The sequence below is a fragment of the Calliphora vicina genome, chromosome 1, assembly GCF_958450345.1.
Source record: "Calliphora vicina chromosome 1, idCalVici1.1, whole genome shotgun sequence".
NCBI classification, from domain to species: domain Eukaryota; kingdom Metazoa; phylum Arthropoda; class Insecta; order Diptera; family Calliphoridae; genus Calliphora; species Calliphora vicina.
Window position 1 is genome coordinate 16,836,373 of NC_088780.1, and position 19,852 is coordinate 16,856,224.

Genomic DNA, 19,852 nt, shown 5'->3' on the forward strand with positions numbered 1-19,852 from the left:
GCACTGGCTTAATCGACTCCGCTATCTATAAGGATCCAGAATATATATACTTTATAGGGTAGGAAAATTATATTGTGGAAATTACAAACGGAATAACAAACTTATATATACCCTTCTCACGAAGGTGACGGGCATAAAAATCGATAAGAAAATTAGCGATTTTTTTTTTTGCAAATCATCCGTCAGCACTGCGACTCTTCTAACAAAGTGCTACCAGATGGTACACTTAGGCGTATGTGTAACAAAATATCGCTTATACGCACTAGGTGGTAGTTTTGACAGCGAGTTATTAATCCAGTTAAAATGGTATAAATTAATGAAATCTTAGCCAAAGCCATAGGAAATTTATCGATATGTGTAAATAATTCATTAAATTAACATATTATAAATTATTTTTTTGAAAAAAAGTAATGACAAAAAAAACGTAGTAATTACATTTATTGCAAATTCCTTAATACATATCCATTTAATTTTGTGGTTATTTTGATCTTATATTAAACAATAGTTCTCCTCCTTCAAATTGCAATTTTATTATTACACATATCCGTATTTAATTAGTAACTATTTTCCCCAAAATTAAACTCATTTTATAAATTAATTAAACTACGTGCTTGATTAAAGCATACAACTTTTGATTACTGTATATAAGATAACAGTTCTACAAATACAAAGTATTTTCGTTTTCCTTCACTCATACTCAATCCACAAAAGAAGGTTAACAAATTAACATTAAATCCAGCTTCATTTTGTTTTAAAGGTCACGTTCGATATTACTCTTGCTATTATGTGTGTAGTAACTCCTAGTGGTCACATATAATAATGATGATACATGTTTAACATAAAAAAATTCTTTTACAACGGTATGTAGTATATAAGGAATGATAACAGGAAGACTGGAGTAAGAGCGATTTACCAGACATCAATTTGTTCACACAACTAGAAATTTCTTGTCCGCACATGAATTTGTCTTGTGTGGACAACTCTTATCTTGAAGTTTTGGCTCAAATACGGCCACGATTGATCCTAAATTTAGAATTTAAATAAAGTCTTGGTTTTTATTTAAATTTGGTTGTAAATAATGCCGCAATGAAATAAAGCGTTTACTATAAACGTTTACTATAAATGTTCAAATTAAGCCACAATTAATCTTCAATATCAACTCTATATAAAATTTTACTCAAATTTGCCTGATCTCTGTCTTTGTATAATTTCTTACAAAATGTTAAAATTGTAATATAAACAGTGGCAATAAAAAAAATACTTACGATTGCAACCCAGATCATGGACAGTAATAAAAACAGCACGTTTTTCTTGTTGTGTCAAATCTCCCTGTGTAAATTTTTAACCAACGAAATAAGAAGCAAAAATAAAAAAGAAAAATAAAATTAATAGTTTTTTATCTGCAACATTATTAACTATGTGTATAAATAATACTTAGTTTATACATCCAACTAATAGAATAAAATTGTAAAAATAATAAACAATTTACAATATAATTTCAACATACCTGTACCGTTACAGTCAGCTCACCACTTTTATCCGTATTAACAATGTATTTCTAGAGAAAGAGAGACAGACAGAGAGAGATAGGAAGGGAGAAAAATACACACAAAGAAAAGAATGAATACAAAAATAATCATCATAAAAAAATATATGTACAAATAGGTTAAGTGGGTTTAAAAAAAGGATAACAAAACAAAGTGCATACGTAAAATAAACAAAATCATAGTTTGTTTTATTATTATATTATTGAATGGTATTTTTGCTAAAAGCTAAAAGGGGGGAAAAATACCAATTTATAAGAGGCTATGAAATGACCAAGATGAGTTACTCTTTTTTGTTGCAACTATAAGTAGTTTGATGTTTGATTTGCATGGAAATGTAAAATTGAAAACTAAATTGTTTGAAATTCACAATTGTGTTATACATTTTGTATATAACTTACCCTTTTTATTAAACAAAATTTTTGTTTATGAAATTATTATTTTAGTCCCTTTGGAACATAAACCCTTAAATGTATTTATATACATTTTTACCTCTACTTCAGCAACTGTTAATTTCACAAATTGAATTGGGAATATGTCAACGTTGAATAGAGACTAAATAACAAACTTTATTTTTTTAACATGTTTGGCAACAAATTTACCCAAAAACATTTATTATTTATAAATGGCAAAGGGTTAAAATACAAAAATATGTATTCTCTAAATAAAAAGTTGTAATTGTTACATTTAAAATGGAAAATACTTCAAAACAACAGTTTGCCAATTTTAGAAAAAGAAACAGAGAAATACATAAAAAAACAAGTAAGAGAGCTATATTCGGCTGTGCCGAATCTTATATACCCTTCACCAAATCATACTTCAAAATAAAAATTTGGAAAATTTTTAGGTAAACTAAATTCATTTTTTTTCCAAACTTGTTTTTTATAATTTTTTGGAAAAAAAATTTTTTCCAATTGTTTTTTTAAAAAAATTTTCGAATTTTTTTTTTAAATTTTATAAATTTTTTATTTGTTTTTTAATTTTTTTTTTTAATATTTAGCGAAAAAAATCTTGGTGAAAAAAAAAATTCGGGTTAAAAAATATTTTTTCCGATTTTTACCCATTGTAGGTCCAACTTACTATGGTCTTGCAAAGGTCTTTGAATCTTATCATTAGATATCCATATTGTCTATATTAATGACTTAGTAATCCAGATATAGGTCAAAAATCGAGGTTGTCCTGGTTTTTTCCTTATATTTCAGGCATTTGTGTACCGATATTCTCGATTTTAAATAGCAATCGAGCCGGAAGAATCCTTGAGATCGACTGCGCTATCTATAAGGATCCAGAATATATATACTTTATTGGGTCGGAAAATTATATTGTGGAAATTACAAACGGAATGACAAACTTATATATACCCTTCTCATGAAGGTGAAGGGTATAATTACAAAGATAATTGTGAACAACCAGTTAGCGTTCTAAGTGGGGAAAACCTATCGATGTTCATATTCATCATTTTCTTTGCAAACAAATGTTCTGACAACCTTGTTCACACAAATACATAACATCGACAAGAGTTATCCACACAAGAGAAATTCATAATTACTTTAATACTAAAAAAATATTTCAAATTCACTGTTTCATAATTTTAGAACAATAAATTCATCAAAATGGTGTATCAGCATCATGTCTGGCAGCTTTAACAGTGCTGCCCAGTTTTTAGTTTAAGATCTGTTACTTAGCTAAATGTTGCCATACTTGAAATCATTTTATTTATTTACAAAAACTAATTGAAATGTGTACCTATAAATTGTTATTATTTTAAATAAATATTAAAATTTTATTTGTAAATTATGGCTTGTTTTTATGTATAATTGAAAATATTATAAAATTTATGTATATTGTTGCTCTTTCTGTATAAATTTTCTTCTTCTTAATAATAAATTAATTGTTATTGGTTTTTTTTTTATTTCAATGAAATTGAAAAGTATTTGTTGTTATTTTCTTAATTTCTCCACCCTTTTTTTTACAGTTATTTCATTGTTTTTATTATTATTATTTTTTTTTAGTTTTTGCAAGAACAACTCAATTGAAATGTCAATAACGCTGTGTGTGCAATAAATAAAAAAAAACAAACGTCATAAACCATTTAAGAATGACTTGTCTCTTAAATTCGCTTTTTAATTAAACTCATGCACATGTGTTGCTGGCATTTTTTTTGTTTGTGTTTCTCGAAAATTTCCAAGAGGTCTACTACATAAATTGAAGTGTTTTTTTTTTGTATGATTGCTTTTGTATGCCTTGTATTAAAGTTGAAAAATATTACAATGTAATAATGTTGGGTCAGGGAATTTTTATTAAGGCAATGTAATAGTTCGTTAACTTTAATATTAGCAATGATAATTTGTTGTTATTTAATTAGACAGAAATTGAAAGCAAAAATTATGTACAAAAACTTTGCAAAAATAAATGAGAATTGAAAGTTAATTAATTTACTACGAATCCTTAATTTATTAGATTATTCTTGATTCCAATCTGCTAAAAGTCTTTGGCAATAATTACAAACATTAAGTTACAAAAACTAAGAAAAAATTATTGTATTTCTCTTATTTTCCAACAATTTCTTCCAGTGTTTTTTTAACTAAATTATCTATTAGCAGACTTTAAATTATAAACAATCTAATAAATGGTGTGAGTAACATTTGGCCGCTGCCCACTTTGTGTTTGAACCTGTGCCTTAGAGCGTTAACTTTAACAATTTTCTCATAATTTGATTATGGACAATAAAAATAAATTGTCAAAAAAAATTAGCAAAACAACTTATCACGACTGTCATTTACATTTTATGCTTAGGTTTCATTATTTTTTTTTGTCCATCTCACACCAATGTTTCTTGGAATATTTTGTATTCATATTCACAGCTCCATTAATAATTTAAATCATTATTTTCCTCTTAGTTCTTAGTTTTAATCTTACTAAGATTTCAACATAATTTTTCACAAGTGTTAAGTTTAGAAAATGAGAAGGAGAGATCAGAGTAATAAAATAATTATGTTTAAAATTCAATAATTTAAAAGATAAATTTTGTAAAATTTAAGAAATTTATGCAGAATTCAAAAAAGAATTATAAAGAAACTTTGTAAAACTAAATAAGTAAGAGAGCCATATTCGGCTGCGATGAATCTTTTATATCCTCCACCAAAGTAGAATTTAAGAAAAATATAAAAAACTGGGATAAAAAAAATTGGTGAAAATTAAATTCAGTTGCAAAAAAATTGGTTGAAAAAATCGAAATAATCGCGGTTATATATAGATCTAAGTTGGACTATATCGGATATATTGCAGTATCAATTATGTATGTAAATTATTTGGTGGCTTCGGAAAGATGATTTCAACAGACAGGCGGACATTTGCAAAATTTATCTCGAAATTTTATATTTATTTCTATAAATAAATAAAATCTTCTAAATCTGAAAGATTTCTTTACAATTCTACTCAAATACTACAGGATTTCATTTAAAATTGTGAAAAACTAAATTCCTTTAAAAATTAAACGATTTTTTGTTCAAATCATGTGTCAACACTGTGATTCTCTTAAGGTAGTGCTGCCACCTAGTACACTTAGGCGTATGTGCAACAAAATGGCGATGATTATACGCTCTAGGTGGTACGTTTCTCAGCTAGATATTTAACCTAATTATTAAGATTGTTCAAATTTAAGCAATATAAAGAAATTTTAGACATATTTTATATCAATGGACAGGAAATTGTGTCTAATTTTTAAATATATTTACATAAATTATTTAAGTTGAATATTAGAACAGAATTTTGTAAAAAAAAGTAATGAAAACAATGAAATTATATAAATTATTGATATAGAAATAACGAATGTTTATTATAAAACTAGTACGAAAAACATAATTAAGGAACATATCAAGGAGAATTAACAAGGTGGCCCCATAAAATCAGCTGTTTCTTAATTCGCCATGGTTTAATGTATGTCTTCTGTCAAACTTTGTTTATTGTTTACATTTGTTATTGTAAATAACAATAGCAATATTGTAATACGCTTCGATTTTGACATTTCTTTTACATTTAAACAAAAACAAAATGCCTGTTCATAAAATTATTCCCCAAAACTCCGACTTTTTTATACAAAATGTGCTTAGTAAACATATTTATAAGTTATTTTTCTAGTTTTTACTATTTTAACTAGTTTTGGAAGTTTTCCATATAAAAAGTAAATCAAATATAAGAAAATAGTACAACAAGCAGACTGATTATATAGTATTGACAAAACAATGGAAACTTAGGTTAAATTTTTACAAAAATTGTGACTTTTTTTTGTATTTTTTGTCAATATTTTTTTTTTAATTCTGCTTCACAGCAACGATGCATTGAAACAATTACAGAATCTATAGTATACTTTAAAATATTTTGACATTGGTTTTTAAACGCATCTGAGAATTTCCCATAGTTTTTTTAAGGAACTAAGGTCTGGCTATTGGGCAGAATTGATTTAGTCCTAGAAGTTAATATATTGCTGACAAGTTTTTTCTTAAAAATTTAAAAATCTTTTAAATATTTACACTTACAATTGTTAACCATAACACTTTGACTAACTCTAAACATAATTTTTATATTAACTCTTAATTTATTGATTAGTTTGGAAGATTTATATTAATTATTGTTAAATCAACAATCTGGCATTATGCATATACTTCAATTCCTAGTATGGCAACTCTTTGATATAAAGAGTAAACAAAATAGAGAGAGACTTAAAATGGCCGACATAAAAAAACTTGATGAACTCATTATTAAGTAGAGTAAACAAAACAAAGACTTAAAACGGCCGCCTTAACCCTAGGTCTCCACGTAGCAATATTTATTGCTGCAATTGTCAAATTTGATTGCGTCAATGAAATTTGCGAGTGTAGACCGCAAATTGCCATATGTAGCAATCCATTGCGCAATGATTGCTCTACTGATTGCCTGAGCAATTATTGCTAAGCAATAAGCTGTCAGTTCAGTTGTCATTAATGTAAAATTTCTTCTTTCTATGATTCGGTGCGATTAATTTATTTAAGTACCAAAAGTAAAAAATCAAAGAAATTAGTGAAAAAAATCATGCAATACAAAATATAAGCAAAATACACTAAAGTTTTTCATAGAACTTCTCGCGTTGAAAATTTTGTATTTGTGACGAACGTTTTCTCCACCTAAAGCAATCAGCAATCACTCTACTGTTGTTCTGCCGACGTTATTGCTTGAGCATATTGCTACGTGGAGACATGGGGTAAAAAACTCGTTGCTGTATTTTGTCAACAAACATATTACAGAGTTGTTGTAACAAAAAGTTTCCATTTAATTAATAAAAATAATAAAATTTAACACCTTTTTATACAATTTTCATATTTAATAAAACCTAATAATACACTTTAAGTAATTTTCTATTATCTATATAATTAAGAACAAGAATTGAGAAAATTAATTTAATAAAATGTAATTTTTTCTAACTTTCCTTTAAAATAATTAATTTAGTGTTCTATCACTCTTTTAAAACCCGCCTCTTTCGTTTAATAAAGTGTTAGTTAGTCTTATCATTTATTTAATAGCAAGAATTCATTAATTTTAAAGTCTGATCTATGGCATTTACTGCATCATTATGTCAGACATAAAAACTTGGAGTACTTATTTATAAATATTTTACCATGGAATTGTTAACAGCAAGCACTTGGGTGCGTTTGTTGTTGTTGTTATTGTTAATGTTAATAATTTTAAAAGGATTAAATAGAAAATTCAACGCTTCATTAGAAATTGTAAATTGTAAAGTGAGCTGGTGCTGCTTCTTTTTGTTTTAAAATAGGTTCTTCTTCTTTTTTCTTTTTTTTTGTTGTAAACAAATGACACTTGTAAAGTTTCTGTTTTCATTTTGTTGTCTATGTTTGTTTTGTTTTGTTCTGTTATTTTTTTTTTTAAGAGTGAGTTTTAAATTGGCTTTCCTTGCCAGTTTAAAACAGCAAAGTTGACTTTAATTTTAATAAGGAGTGAGATCGAAAAATTCTTAACATACATATATGTTTATAAAAAAGAAACCACTAAACTTACAGCTTTAATTTTTTTTTTATTTGATTGAAATTATTATTACAATTTACAAAAAAAATTATTTTTATAGTTTTAATCACTAGTGATGAAATTTTGAACCTTTTTCGGAAACCCTTCCATTAACGTTTTTATAGTGCTTTCTGTCACTTTGCTCGAACATGTAGTCCATCTCCGTTTAAAATCTACCACACTTTTGGACACCTTTTTTGTACTCTTCAATTCTCTTTTAACAAGAGCCCAATATCTCTCCACTGGCCTTAGCTCCGGGCAGTTTGGAGGATTTGCCTCTCTAGGTACAAATACCACATTATTGTTCTTGTACCACTCAAGGGCTTGTTTGCCATAGTGACAGGATGCCAAGTCAGGCCAAAAATAAGTGGACACATTATGAAGTCTTATGAATGGAAGCAGCCTTTTTTGTAAACATTCCTTGATGTAAATTTCGGTATTTATAGAGCCCGTTGTAACAAATGAGTGGCTTCTTTTGCCGCAACTGCATATTGCTTGCCATACCAAGAACTTTCTGGGAAATTTTGTCTGCTTTTGGGTCCTAAACTTTTCTTCAACATTCCCTCGAGCATCAGCAACATAAAATTTTTGACCTGGAAGTTGCGAAAAATCTGCCAGAACATACGTTTCGTCATCCATTATGCAGCAAGAATATTTTTTTATAAAACTTGACTTCAATTTCCGTGCTCTGTTTTTGGCCTCTAAATTTTTAGTAGCGTTCCTGTCAGGAACTTTTTGAGCCTTGTATGTTTTTAAACCTGCATTAGCTTTAACTTTTCGTACCAAATAGTCCGAGCACTGAGCTAACCGGGCTGCTTTCCTACCGGATGTGTTGGGAGCTCTTTTGAAAATGCGTTCTATTTTTTTGGCTTTAGAAACATCATGTGGACCATTCCTTCTACCTGAACCAGGTTTTCTATCAACTGACAAGTTCTCCCGGTACTGTTTAATAACATTGGAAACAGTTTGACGGCAGACCTTTGTATGCTTGGCCAACTTTTTGTAAGACCAAGTTGGGTTTTGTTGAAAATATTTAATAATTTCAGTACGCACTTTTTTCTGGTCACTCATTTTAATCAGATTAACAAAAAAATTAATATAATTGACATTACACATAATAACTGACATGTTTTTCAAAGGTAACTTGATCAAAAAAAAATTCAAATAATACTTGGGTTAAAAAATGTAATGAAAAACGTGTGTTAAGAATTTTTCGATCTCACTCCTTACCCTGTCGAAAACATGGAAAAAAATGAATGAGTAGAAATGGTCAACCAAGCAAATAAATGAAAATGGTAGACGACAGCGACGAGCAATACTTTATTTAATGGGGACAGACAAACTCAATTCATTGTAAATAATAAACATCATAATTACAAGTAATGATGATTATGATGATGCTTATTAAATAATAAAAAGAAGGAAAGAGTACAGAGGCAAATGATGTAAAATTCTATATGAAATATACTGATTCAGAAACACGTCAGGAAAATTATTCAAATTATTGTATGAAAAACACTAAAAAATTATTTGAAAACTAAGGGATTTTCATAAAAATAATTGAAAATTGTTTGTCGGTCGTAAGGAAATAATTTCTTTGTTTTTGTTTTCACATGTGTATGTATTTTCTTTTATTAATACAATCTAACTCCTTGGTTTTTTTACAACTGAGTTAGGTCTTTGACAGGAGAGTTTCTGATATAAGTGTATTAATCTATAAGTGAAACTTTTCTGTTAAAAAACTTCTCTCTAAAGTGAAATATAATTAAAATAATAAACTGATTACACACTAGATTACTTAGGAGCACTAAATAGACAATTGACTCTATGCTAGATTAACAGGGAGGTGTATTTATGTGAAAAGAAACCTTTTGAAAGCTCTTTGATGTACTAAAGAACACATAAATGTCAAATAATCAAAAAAAATACATGAATTGAAGTCAGATTAGGAAATACAAATAATTTTTTTGTATTTCCAAGAAATTAATTAAATGTTAAATCATAGTTAGGTTCCGAAACTAGTCAGTTTTATAGGTATTAGTCAGTTACAGTGGGAATTTGTTAGAAAAATCTTAATTTTTATTGAAATTTTGAGTAAGACAACTGATTTTAAAGGTACAGTGTTATGATATTGTGATAAAAAGTATAAAATTTTAATTAAATTGGTATTTCGTTGAATAGCTGATCCTTACTTTAAGCTTTAGGTGTCAAATCAATTATTCTTATTTAAACTACTTTTTTAACTAAGAGTTATTTTAATTTTTTATGAAAATTTCTCGTTAAATTGTACACAAACCTCTACTTGCTGTGGAACATCACAAAAACTGACGGTTAGGCAAAAAAAAGCAGGCATGTAAAGAAACAATACATCAAATTAAAATTGGTTGACGTTTAATTAAACTGTCAAGCCAAAACTAACAACAACAATGGGGTGTTAATTTAATTTAAAAAAAGAAAAACACACATATTTAGCTGTAGTCAGCGAAAAAGAAAATGTTATAAAAGCTGACAAAAAAAACTAAAAGAAAAGCTATATAGTATATTTAGTATAAATACAAATTAACAATAAATAAAAACAATGTATGTTTAACTAGACAAAAAGAAACCTAATAATGTTTAGGAAAATAAAAAACGAAACATTATACGAAAACTTAACGCATAAATAAACAAACCTACATAAACATTACAAAAAGCAGCAACTTTTTATAAACAATAGAAACAACACACATACGCAACAACAAAATTAAACAAATTTGTTTAACCTGTTGATTTTTTGAATTGTGTTTATTTACGTGTAACGTCAAAAAAAAACTCACATTACAAACATAAACACATCCCTACATAGTTAGGCAATGTTTTCTAAACCTCATATTGTTATTGTTGTTGTTTGCCTAGGAGACAGAACGAATGAGAGAGAGACCCGTTTTTCTGCGTGAGTTGCCTCGGTTTGTATCGTGTCTGTTTAATAGTAAACAATAACAATTTAATAAATATAAACTTACACAAAGCAACATACTGACGATATACACACAAAGAATAATATGAAAACAATAAGTAAACAAATAAATTAAGTAATAAAAATTAACTGTTATTGCTCTCACACTCCTTGCAAGTGTAAAAACAAACAACAACAAGTGTGAGTACTCTGTTAACAGTGTTGCCACAAAGGATATGTTAAAATAAAACCCAAACTGCGAATTGTTGGCCGAAAAAATTAAGCTTATTTAACACAAATAAGAGCTAAATATCAAGAATATAATATTTAAATTAAATTTTATTATAAATCATATTTTTCATACTTTAAATTGAAGTTTTTTCTTTTAAATTTCTTTAACTATACAACTCACTCTATTCCCACTCTGCTTTTAAATCAATGATCCCCCTTTACATGGTCCGCTTGTTTGTGGAAGTACTTTTTTTTATTAATATTATTTTTATGGGTTTTTAATTGACTTTTAATGAAAACTGCAACAATTACATATTTTTCCTTTTTTCAGTTTTACATGACTCTGTGTATAAAATGAAGATAAATGTTTATTTTTTTTTGCAGTATAATAGCTATTGTATTGAATAACAACAAGAGCAATGCATATTGTTTTATTTATTTTATTTTTTCATAAACTTTCTGAATGATTTTTATTAAAATTTGTTGCTCTTGATATTGTTTTTTTTTTGCACATGCAATTGGGAGGGGAATAACAAAACAAAAAGTTATATAAAAGCAATAATATAAAAAAAAAAAACTTTCAGTTTTTTATGATTTTGGCTATATTTTAAATGGAAATATGTAGAATATGCAGTATTTATGTCTCAATATTATTTAACTCAAACATTTTGTATTTGTCTGCATGTTTTAATATACTATTTTAAGAAACATGTTACCAGTATTGACCCCCTTTTGGCTAGTTTAGTAACTATTCCGCCATATAGATTACAAAGAGACATTATCGTGGCTGGTCTGGTTTATAACAATGACTCAGTTAGCTTAGCAGTTCTCTAACTGTTAACTTGATAAATAATTTAACAAGGTGCAAGGAAGATAATTGTCCCCTAGTCAGACTTATGTCCGTAATTTCAACAAATAGATATCTACCATAGTTATTATATAGAATAGTTATCTAATAGGTATTTTACATCTATTCGTTGAAATTACGGCGAAATTCTAAAATAACTAATTTCTAAAAAAACACATATAAAAAGTTTAAACTGACTACACTCTTGATTACTTAGGGACTTAAAAGTGGCAATTATCTCTGATGAATAAAATAACCAAATGACCACCCTTTAGATTACAAATGAAACCATAGAGAAACATAAAGCGGAAACTAGAAAAACTCAAACAAAATAATCACAATACGTTGTTTTTGTGTTCACATAGTTTCTTTTACTAATATTCTCACCATTTAGGTTTTTGACAACAGAGTAAGGTCTTTGATAGGAACGATTCTGATCTATATGTATTTATCTATGAGTAAAACTTTTCTGTTAAAATAACTTGTCTCTAAAGTGAAATGTAAAAAAATAATAAACTGATTAAACTCTAGATTACTTAGGACCACCAAAGTGACAATTGACTCTACACTAGATTACCAGGGAGCTATATTTATGTGAAAAGAAATCTCTTCACCTCTTTTTCATTTACAAAAGGACACATATGTTTCAAATAATTCTAAACTACATGAATTGAAATCATCCTAAAGAAAAATATTTTGCCTTAAAGGCATACATGGTCTCTATCAAACCTAAAGGAATTAAAATGTGTTTGTTTGTACACAAAATTATTAGATTTACCACTATACTACTTTAATATTTATTGTGTATGTGACTTTATTTCAGTTATTTGGAAATGTCAGAATGTCAAAAAGGAAAAATTAATGAATAATTGTAGGCTTATACTTGTGTAGACATAAAACATACAGAATAATATATTATAAGTATGTATATTATCACACACGCACAAATTGATAATGAAAATAATTATAAATGTATTTCATTATGATTATGTCATTAATATGACATTTAAGGGAGTCAGGTCTGGTTACTTTTTATTGCAGGCCTAAGAAAACATAATGTAAAGCAATATGATTTATAAAATCTCCAGAAAATTTAAATAAATTCATACAAAATATGTAATAAACAAAAGTTTATTAAAAATAAAATTTTAAATTCCCTATAATTATTAATTATTTATTAAAGATTATGTTACTGAATATAAAACTAGTATTTTCTTCTATTTAGTTTAAAAATTACACTTAAATTCTATATAATTTATTTTCTATTTTAACACTCACTGTTTGTACGTGAAATTGTCAAAAGAATAACCACGAAAAATAATAATTGGCAACGCGGTAAACACGCTAAAAACCTGACATCCATACATAAATACTAAATTATGCCAGTTACAAAAAGAGCTGGATTTCTTAGAATTCATGTTTAAGCTACTTTCATGATTAGCATGATGCGTAATGCCTTAATTTTATTTACCTTTTCAAAAGAAACATGCTCTTTCAGATGTTAATATTTAAAAATAAATCTTTAATGCAAGAAAACACACTTTCTTTCACAGCGTCATGTTTAACTTAAAAAAAAAAAAAAACACTTTTTATATAGAAAAATTAGATGTTTTAAAATTCACTGTGGGTGTTTTAATATTGGCAATATTTATGAAGTACAAAATTTGTTTGTGTGTAGCAAAAGACGTGTACTTTCCGTATATACACTTCATGCAATTTTAATTCGCCTAAAGAAAATATGAAATTTTAACAGTGACGCAATGTCATATAGTAAATATTATGTTTCAGGAGAAAAAAAATTTTCAATTGTCAGCTTAAAGGTGATGGGATTAAATTTATTTAGGTGTGGTTTTAATAAATATAAAAGTGTTTTAAAACAAACTTGCTAAAGATTAACAAATGTATTTGACCTGGTTTAATATCAGTAATTTCTCCATTATTTCTTGATACATTTTCAAACAAAACAAAAAATATTTATGCTAAACAAATACAGTTTTAAAACATTTTTGGACAATTTATGTTGATTTAATTAAAGAATATCTCTAATTATCTTCAATTATAAAAAAAATCCATCACACTTTCAATTAAGTGATCCGGTAACACTGCCTCTTTGTGCAACCCTGTCATTGTTTACATTATTATTAAGCCCCTGTCTATACTTGACAAATATTTATCATAACAAAAGCACTAACAATTTTGTAATAACGAAGCAATAATACTAATAAATAATACTGATAATTTGTTATCGTGACAACCATTTTGACCTTTATCATGGTATAAGAAAAAAAATAGAAATTCTAATCAATACCAGCCGAATCGAAACCGAAGCCAAATATCCATGGTAATGATCTGTATTTGGTGGGAGCAAAATTATGAACCGCCGAAATCTGACCAGACTATCACAGGGAACCTGTACTGAACACAATTGATTCATTTGAAGCGAGCATTTGTCGGAAAGATGGGAAAAGGTCATAGCTAACAATGGCCAATACTTTGAATAAATTTATATTGTACAAATGTTTCAAAATAAAAGCTAACCATTTGAAAAAATCTGACATTTTTATGGCATACACCCAATATTTTCATTAAAGTCAATTATAAATTTTATTTTTGCTACTTTAGTTTCAAATGAATACCCTTAGTTTTCCTTATAAAAATATCACAAATTTAATATTTAAATTTCTACATATTTGCAAATAATCTTTATAAAATATATACATACATATACTTTTAACAAACAATACATTTATGCATATGCATGACTATAAAACAAATATGTTTAACAAAAGACAGGAAAGGGATAAATCTTTATTTGAATTATTTCTTGATTTTCAGCCAGCCATAAGAATAAACATTTTTTTTATATAGTTTACGTTGCGAAAAATAAAAAGGAATATAAAAGAAATATAAAACCAGCAAAAAAATAAATGTAAAATAAAGAAAATACATGAATTATTAAAGGGAGTTGTGGGTCTTTTTTTTATTACGCAGCATGTTTTTTTCAAGATAAAGTAACAGAAATTTCCATAAACGGTGTACATATCTGCTTTAAATAAATAATGATGCAATGCTATAAATAGCTTTGTATTTATTACAAAAATAACAAGAGAATATTATGAAATATTCAAGTAAATATTTCATAAGATATTTAAACATGATTTATCAATAAATATAAAATGTAATAGCCTTCTACATAAGAAATTTAGTTCTTTAAAACATTTTTTATTTATTTAATTAAAGAATTTGCTAAAAATCCTTATTATTAACACCCAACATACAATGGCTACCCTAAATGATCAAACTATTAGGTAAGGTAACTCTATTTGTACACTTTTTCTCTTTATCACTCTCTCTCTAAGTGCAACCCTGTTATTGTTTACATTAATACGAAAATTAAAACAATCAACACTGCACTTTGTTACAGGAAATCAAGCTAATTAAAATCAAAAAAAGAAATAATTTGGCGCCAAACGTCAAGGTTTACTTGTTGAAAATATAATTTAAAAAAATTTCACAGTGTTATTAATGAAAATATTCCACATTTTCTATAAATAATTGAGTTAATTATAAATAATTTAAAATTTTTATTTTTTTTTTTGTTTTTGATAAATAGCCACAAAAAAATGTTTGTTTAAGTAAATTGTTTATATTTTGGGAAACAATAAAAATAAGTAGAATATTAAAGTAAATTGAAATAAAAGAAAATTTATAATTTAATTTAAACAACAAAGAATTTAAGTATAATTTAATTTAAAAAAAAAATTCAGATTTTTTTAAAAAAGAAAAAAAATAAATTCAATTTGAATTTTTTTACTTTAATTGAACTGAAATAAATTAATATCAAACATAAGGTAAAGGATTTTTGTTAAACTTTTGTTTTAAGTTTCAAAATTTGTATTAAAATTAATTAATTATTGCTAAATTAGCTTATAAATATATTAATTTTCAAAAATAGTTCTCTTTTATTGAACAAATATTCCTAATAATTTTATAAATTAATGCAATACTTTCATAAAATTTCATTAATTAGCACAAGTTTAGGGATTTGTGCATATTTGAACACATAAATAACATTTAATATGTATTATTTTGCTCTAAAGGCATTTTTGCTAAATATACGAGGTTAATCATAAAATTTAATAGAAAAAGTCTAGAGCTCAACAGAACAAAATTACTTAGATTTTCAAATAAGTTTAAAAATTCTGATTTTCCAAGATCTCTATTTGGAAATTAATAACTTTTTACGTTTCTTAATGTTAAGCTAACAGTTTTCATACAAAAATTATTTTAACCAACAGTATAACTATAAGTTAACAAGTAACCAGACTTTGTGTTAATGGGGGTCAGTAGTTTTTATTCTAATCTATAAAAATTCCTTAACATTTTTTTAAATCATATGTTTTTCTATTATTTCAAAATAACTTTTTGTCCAGCTTTCGCAAAAACACACATTTAATATTATTTCATATTATAAACATTCATATCCATGCATTATTAAGTTTTATTTTATAAATTTTTTCATTATTTTAAGAATTTTTATGGAACAATGTCCTTTACATGAACTTTGTTTTTGTTTAAATGCACGGGAAAGAGAAAGAGAGTGAGAGGCAGAGAACAATACAGCATCATGAAAATGTAAGCACAGTAAAACAATGTGTTGTAATGACAACAACCACACAGACAATTTATACAGTTAAACACCATATAAGGCAGGGTTGGAAAATACAGATTATTACCAGATTGAAATGTATAGAATGCTATTTTAAGCTAGATTTAATGAATTTTTTGTGAAATTTATGTTCCCATGAAATATAAATTTTCCTCGAAGTGAAATATTGCTATCGTGATATTCCTATGAACTTTTCATTCACAATAGTTGATTTTTGTTCGTAACAGCTGCTTATTGTTTAAAACAGGGGTGCCCACAAGTTCCTTATGGAAGAGTAAACACCAATACATTTAAAGAAAAGCTACTTTTTATTCAATATTTGTTGTTGCTAAAACCAATTCATACAAAGAAAAAAAAAAAAAAACTCACTTTCAACACACACATTTTTAAAATATCATACGATAAACAAAAACAAAATCTACATGGATGATCGCAGTCGTCAATGTTTACCAGCAAAGCATACGAAAGTGTTGTTGCTTTCAACATGCGTGTATTCAGTGAAGAACATATGTATTCCGAGCCAAAAGAATTGCTCCTCTTTTGAGACCAATATTCTGTTACAAAATGAGGCGTATCCCAGATAGAGCGTTCTGCATCGATCGAAACCAATAGTACTCGGACAGGGCAAGGTCTGGACTAAAAGGCGGGTGATGCAAAACTTCCCAATCACTTCTTTCTAAATAGTTTTTAACAGGTGTTACAACATGTGGCCGAGCGTTGTCATAATGGAATATTACGATTTCATGCCTGGCCACATATTCTGGGGGTTTTCGACCAATGCTCGTTTCAAACGAATCAGATTTCAGCAGCTTATAATAGATAGGACCCATTTGCTTCCACCAAATACAGATAATTACCTTAGCGCCATGGATATTTGGATTTGGTGCCGAATCTGATGGTTGGTCGGCCTTAACATTCGATCTCTTACACTTCGGGTTATTATAATGGATCCATTTTTCATCGCAAGTAGTGATCTAGTGCAAAAATGATTTTCTTTTATAGCGTTCAAACATTATTTCGGACATACAAAATCATCTTTTCAGGTCCCCGCCTTCAATTGGTATGGTAATCAATTTTCCTGCTTTTAGATTAATGCTGCTGCTCGAAAATGTTTTGATATTTCTGCTTGAGTAGCTCCCAATGATTTTGCAAGGCCTTGTTAAGTTTTACAACAATATTCATGGAGTGTAATGCCTCCAATCCTGGATCTTCGAACTTTTTTGGCTGGCCTGAAGTTTGAAGCAATATTAAAATTTCCTAATTTGACAGTTTAAGACCTAACTCAGTTGTCAAAAACCTACGTGGTGAAAATGTATTTAAAAAAAAATTATGTGAAGTCAAAAACAACACTCGCATGTGTGATTTTTTGAGTAATTTTTTTGGTTGAGGTTTTTCTAGTTACCGCTCTTTGTGTATTTCTCTATGGTTTAAGCTAAACAATAACTTAAACTTTTTCAAAAAATATAAAATGGTTTAACACAATTTTAAATTAGCAAAGTTTGTAAGCAATATTAAAAAAATATATATTAAACAATTTCATTATTATAAATTTTATTAAAACTATTAAATTTAAAAAAAAAATTTTCCTACATAATTAGAAATAATCATTAGTTTAGTTGAACTAAACTTTATTTAACAAAACATAAAGAATTTATAACAATTCTTTACAACATTTGTTTCATAAACATAAAATCCTATTAAATTCCTTGAAAAATTTCCAGAAAATCTCAAGATTTCTTAAAACTAATACAAAAAGTAAAATACTACCTAAATTTCCATGGCTGTTTCATAGTAAACATTAGTGGGAGAGTGTGAGAGGGCAAGGGAGTGAGATTTGAGTTTGTTATTATACTGTAAATAATGACAACAATTAAGAAGAAAGCAACTTTGTGATGAGGATGGCCATACTGTTTTTACATGTAAGTGAGAGATAGAGTGGGTGTGTGTGTAAATGTATTAGTTAAAGTAGTTAGATGCTGTGCTTGTTCTTTTTTTGTTTTGTTTTGTTTTAAGTTCTAGTTTTTTTTTCCTTTTTTTTCTAGTTGTTGTTAAGAGTGATAATAATTTGTGTAAACGTTGTGCATTTTCTGGTTGGTTGTTGTAGTTTTCTGTGTAGTTGTATTTTTTTTAGGTTGAGTGTATTAATAAAGGTAGAGTGTTATAACAAAGAATGATAAGATTTCCTTTTTTTGTGGGTATATTGACTTGATTCTATCACTGACCTCATTGAAGGATTTTATTTAATTTCAAATATTTTTTTAAATTTTTCTTATAATTTTTAAAACATTTATTTTAAATATCTCTCTCTGTGCCTTTTGTAGCTATCAGTTTCCATTTGATTGCCTTAAGAATAATGTTTTTGTCATTTTAATTCGCTCTTAATTATGTGGAAATTTGTACATCATTTATTGGTTGGTAGCTGCTACTTGATTGTGTTATAAATTAAATTGAATGGCTTTGCTGTGTCCATGTCCGTCAGTTGTATTGTAAAATGTCTGCCTGCCGGCTTAACGGTATGATGATGATGATGATGCATCATCATTTAAATGTCAATTATGTGGGTGGTAGATGTACGACGAACGAACGAACGAACGAGTACAATGCGTAGTTGTTAACTGTGCCACAATACGTATAAGTATTATTTGTTTTTGTATTTCAACTGTTACTTATACGCCTGGTAATCTTCTTTACACTTGAGCTGGGTATTTAAATGTTTTCAAAGTGAGGTTAAGTAAAACATTAAGAATTTTATTTCAAAATTTTACCATAAAATAAATGGAAAATATGCAAAATAAGACAAAAATTTAAAAAAAAATTCTTTAATGTCAACATTGAAAGAATCTCTCTTGCTTTTTATAATATTTTGTTTAGACAAGTTTAAAGCCATATTAACAAAAAATATATATTTAACGATTTCATTTATTTAATAATTATTTAGTAGCTTAAGATTTTAACTATAAGAAACTAAAAAATATTTTACGTTTTTTTAAAAAAATTTAAAATTTAAAACAAAGTTTTTTTTTACTTTGAAAATATCGAAGGTTGAGCCAACAAAGCGTCAAATGCGGGAAGTTTAACTTTACTTTTTTAATTGGAAAATAGTGTTGCTGAAGCACTGCAATTGCTCACCAAAGCTTATGGTGAATGTGTTTCAATGTGCCAGAGATGGTTGATTTTGACACGAAAGACCAAGATCGCTTAGACCAGCCAAACATGTTTGAAGATCAAGAATTGGAGGCATTGCACTCCATGAATATTGTTGTCAAACTCAACAAGAGCTTTGCGAAATCATTGGGAGCTACTACAGCAGCAATTTCAAACCGCTTGAAAGCAGCATAATTCATCTAAAAGCAGGGAAATTGGGTACCATACGAATTGAAGGCGAGATACCTTGAAATACAATTTTGTATGTCCGAAATGATGTTTGAACGCTACAAAAGAACTTCATTTTTGCACCGAATCATTACTTGCAATGAAAAATGTATCAATTACGATAACCCGAAGCTTAAGTGATCGAATGTGTAACCCGGCAAACCAGTCGGATCGACCCCAAAGCCAAATATCATTGG

At 27.4% G+C, this 19,852-nt stretch overlaps 2 protein-coding genes across 3 annotated transcripts in view; one reads left to right on the forward strand and one right to left on the reverse strand.

Annotated features, from left to right (window-relative positions):
* Positions 1-19,852, forward strand: part of jagn (jagunal) — a 137,484-nt gene that overhangs the window by 52,576 nt on the left and 65,056 nt on the right. The window lies entirely within an intron of this gene.
* The window catches only part of LOC135949572 (exocyst complex component 4-like), a 42,960-nt gene that overhangs the window by 17,716 nt on the left and 5,392 nt on the right, over positions 1-19,852 (reverse strand). The window contains exons 2-3 of the mRNA XM_065499167.1: positions 1,508-1,558; positions 1,266-1,329 (exon numbers count right to left, since the gene is read on the reverse strand). The gene's annotated coding sequence lies outside the window, so the exon portion shown is untranslated. The remainder of the gene's footprint in view (positions 1-1,265; positions 1,330-1,507; positions 1,559-19,852) is intronic.